Source organism: Bidens hawaiensis, unplaced genomic scaffold (assembly GCF_021521415.1).
Source record: "Bidens hawaiensis isolate Kalapana, Puna unplaced genomic scaffold, B.hawaiensis_p1.1 tig00014295_1, whole genome shotgun sequence".
In the NCBI taxonomy this organism is placed as follows: domain Eukaryota; kingdom Viridiplantae; phylum Streptophyta; class Magnoliopsida; order Asterales; family Asteraceae; genus Bidens; species Bidens hawaiensis.
The window spans coordinates 129,770-134,684 of NW_027492230.1; positions in this window are offsets into that span (position 1 = coordinate 129,770).

Sequence of the window (4,915 nt, forward strand, 5' to 3'; positions counted from 1 at the left end):
TGAACTTACAAAATATGTCACGAATTAGGGGGTGTTTGGCCTAGCTTATATTTTTGTGCTTATGCTTATATCTTTTTGAAGCTTATAGCTTTTTATATCATTTGATAAGCCCTTTTTAAGTGTTTGGATTAGTTTATATTCTACAAGTTGATTATACATCTTAATAAGTTGTTAAATCCATCATTTTTAATTTGTTATAGTAATAAGTTACTTCAATATTATTAATCCATCACCATTTGAAGGCAAATGAGTAATTTACCCCCTTAAACAAATAAGCTTCTTCAAATAAGCTAAATAACCATTTTTGAAAAGCTTCTACAAATCTAACTATACTATTAAAGCAATAAGCTTTATGTCAAAATCCCTCCTTCCTATTGGTTGTTCACTAGAGTTTCCATGTATATCAATAGCTTCTCCATTTTTCATCTTAATTAAATAAATCAATAATAAATTAAAATAAGATTAATCAATTCTCTTAAAGTATTCTCTTTCATCTTTCATTTAATGTTTAATTTTGAATTTGAATTTTGAATCCTTTTTAATTATGTTTCTACTTAATAGTTATAATTAATAATTTCTTTTTTCACACCTTATTTGAATCTTTTTTAGTAATTTCTTTTTTCACACCTTATATGAATTACATATATAATTAAATGTTGATTATTTTTATAACTTTCAATCATATGATTCAGTACTTTATTATATAAAAATTTATTGTAATTTTATATATTATAGACATTTTTATTTTATAAATTACATAAACGGTGTTATAATTGATGATTAGTTATATTTTTGTTAATAAATAAATTACTAATTTATATTTTTACATTAATAAGTTTATTTCCGTTTGTTTAAATATACTCAACATTTAAATTTAAATTAAATAATATTATATTTATAATAATCTAAATTTGGAACATTACATTCTAGTAAATTCAAAATTTGAAAATCCATTAATCCTAATTCCTTACTTATCATTCTTACGTTAAGTTTTTTAAAATTTTTGAAATTCCCTAATTATTTGTTTCTAATCAATTAATTCCCTGTATACCTTCCTTCTATAATTTAGTCAACCATAATTCAATACGTATAAATAGTTAAGTTTCATACGGTAATTCTTACACTTTCAAACTCTCTTTAGCAAACACCATTAGCTTTGTGTCTAAGGTTTTTATGTTGTGTTGTTTTTATATCATCCATTTTTGTATTCTTTTTTTGGTTTAAAAGTGTTATTGTTCCTAAATGAATTTTTTGTTTTTTTGAATTTTTCACCTCTAGAAAGAAGATCTCAATTTTTGAATTAATAATTTATATTTCTACATTAATAAGTTTAATTCTGTATTTAAATATAGTCTAGATTTAAATATAGTATAGATTTAATTTATGAACTATTTTAGTAATTGAAGTTTAAAAAAATTAATTAATCCTAATTCCCTAATTTTCGTCCTTATTTTAAGTTAATTGAGTTTTCCTAATTTTTTGTTTCTAATTACAATAGGAAATTCGTGTATAAATACCTAACATTCATACGGTAATTCTTACACTAACAAATCCCTAATCATTTTAATCTCTCTCTCTCTCTTTCTCTCTTTCTCTCTCGGCTTATTCCTCAACCGTCTTGTAACACCCCGACCAAAGGCGGATTATACATCGGGGCGCCACATATTGTTTCATTACTCGTGACACTATTGGGTGTCAATATTTAATAAATATATTCATTCACGCACGCGCAACGTAAACACAAGATATCATAAATCAACATAAATCATTATATTATAAGACAAAATATTCGAACAACAATAACTTGTCTTGATACGTTTTAATCTAGGTCCAAAAGTAAAAACGTCCTACGTGTCCACAAGCTCCAAATGTAGCTACAGCAAACCTGAACATGTGTTAAAATAAACGTCAAACACTTGCGTGTTGGTGAGAAATCAAGTTTAATACAATACATAGATAACAATAAATCTGCGCGCAACATGTGTATGTCTGGTTTTCAACAAGGGTGTAATCCGATCGGGACCAACTCTAAGATTCATAGACTGCCAGTGCTCACAATTGAGCTCACAAACAAGAAAGACTGTGCAAGTGTAAACAAAAGAGAAAATCATAAACGATAGTTCTCCCGTGTTCATCTAATGGTACCATGAGAACTGCGGAATAGACCGATAAGACGGTTAATGATCCACACATACAAATAAACAGCCAAGTCTACGTCCTCAACACATGGGATACTGCGCGACTAAAGTTCATAAACAGTTTAAGACTCTAAGTTTGTATGAACACATGAACATCCCAAAACATTAAAAATAAAAAGGGATTAGGTACGAGATTACTCACTTGATAAACGGTGCGGTGTAAAATAAAGCAAGAACCAACTTTAAACAAGCACAAGTTAACCTATAAATAAGATTATTGTTTTAACGATGGGTTTTAAGTCTTGATTATAAGCTAGCATAATTAATAAGTAAATTATTATATATAATATATATATATTACCGGAAAAGCAGGGCAGAACAGGATAGAAGACGAAGGCAAAGAGAGAGGAGACGGCAGAGGACAACGGCAGAGAGCAAGGAAGATAATAAGTGTTTGTGTGTGTAGTGTTAAGAAAATAGCATTATTATTTATAGGGAAACCCTAGGGAACACAATCCCTAGAAAAGGGGAAAAGATCTCCAAAAAGTAAAAGATTCCAAAAGCAAAAGATATCAAAAGATATGGCAGCTGCAGGGGGCAAAGGAAAAGCTGACAGGTAACAGTAAACAGGCATGGGAGGGTCAGATAAAGGTACTGGTCAAGCATGGAAAAACAGATCTCAAAAGATAATGTCAGTCACTTTTTCTGTCAACCAATGGGGTTGGTGCGCATGCTGCGCCAAAAGTGGCTTTTCAGACATAAGATAGGTCAGGTCAACAGCACAGAAGATAAGACACCACAAAAGTAAACGGCTGGATTAAACAGAAGAAAAGACTCAAGACATAGCGCGAGAAAGCTTGAGCGCACGCGCGAGGGCGAAGGCAGACAGAGAACAATCCTTAGCGCGCCGCGGGAAGGACTATTATCCTTAGCGCGCCGCGGGAAGAATTACCATTCTTAGCGCGTCGCGGGAAGAACTACCATTCTTAGCGCTCCGCGGGAAGAACTACAAATCCTTAGCGCGTCGCGGGAAGAACTACAAATCCTTAGCGCGTCGCGGGAAGAACTACCATTCTTAGCGCGCTGCGAGAACTACAATTCTTAGCGCGCTGTGAGAACAGTTCGCCTCGCGTATCGCAGGAACAACTGGTCTTCGCGCAGGCTTCCTTGTAAGGAGTCTGGCGCGTGGAGCTGCGCAGACAACCTTAGGCGGGAAGAAACAAAGGACAAACAAACAGAGAAGGGGGTTCAAGGCTTAAGGGCGGAACAACGACAAGAGAGAGAAAGAGGCGGGACGGCAACAAGAGGGAATAGAAGGCGGAGAGAAGAAGAGGGACGGGACGGCGGGAAGGAAAAGAGAGGAAGAGGCGGGAAGGAAAATATTATTAGTAATATATATATTTTAAATGTCAAGTTTTAAAAGAAAATAATTAAATTTTAAATCATAAAAAGAATCAGATCAGAAAACGGGTACCTGGGTCGGGTCGGATCGGGGCAGATGTCACACGTCTCCTATATTCCGGTAATGGCCAATTTTGTTATACGTTTTTCCTGTAAGGTTCTATTGTTTTCGGTAAGATTTCCGGTAATGTTTTATATTTATTTTAATTGCTATATAATTTTTTTTATAATCTCGTTAGGTTGTAAATCAAAATCCAATATTGAATTAATATGTTGAAGTTATTACGGTTTTTCGGTAACGTTTTCCGGTAAGGTTTTATATTTATTTTAATTTTTATATTACTTTGTTATAATATCTTTAGATTCTATATCAAAATCCAAGATTAAACTGATAATTTTTCGTTTTTGTTTGTATTTATATTAATATTTATATGATTTTTTCTTATAATCTTTTTAGGTTATATATCAAAATCGAAGATTCAATGGAGATCTTCACTATTTCGTTTTTCCGGTAACGCGATTCAAATTTCCGGTTGTAAGTTATAACATCAATTTTACATTTTTCACATGATTCAAATCTTTCATAATTTGTAATATATTTATTATGTGATATTAATATTAATATTTAATTTTATCATTTCAGGTTATTGTCCCCAACTTGGTATAGCGAATTTAATGGATTGATAATTGTTTGATAAGATGTCTTTTATTTTTGTTTAATATTGATTTATATTTATGTTAGTATTCATGTATTTATTTATTTTTCACAATTTATGTAATTTAATTGATTATTATATAATCCTAAAATGAAATTTAGTTGATTATTCTATAATAGATTAAATTATCTATAGTAAGATAATCAATCTTATATCGTTGTTGGTCAAAGTTCAATTATATTGAATAAGTTTATATAACATTTACATATTTGATTATATTGAATATGTTTAAATAACAACAATTCAAATAAATTAACGATTTGACTCAATTTGATCATTTATATTGAATAGGTTTAAATAAAATTTACATATTTAAACATAATTATCATTCCTAATTCGACTAATTTTTTTGACCCTTTTTATTTTTTTTAATACCATCCATAAATATAAATTCATTTCATAATTATTCAATATTCATGCATTAAATAAAAAAAAAATATTAGTTTCTTCTATATATTTCAAGTTATTGTGAATTTAATGTCAATTTCAACTAAATTCCTTAAGTGAATAAAAAAAATTATTTATTTGAACAATTTTGAAATTCGAATTCTTGACCACTTACAAAAATAGGTTATATAGTTAATAATCCGGTGCCCACGTACATTATAGAATCTTTAATACATTTGACCAATTTAATATGTCTTTATTATAATTTTTTAA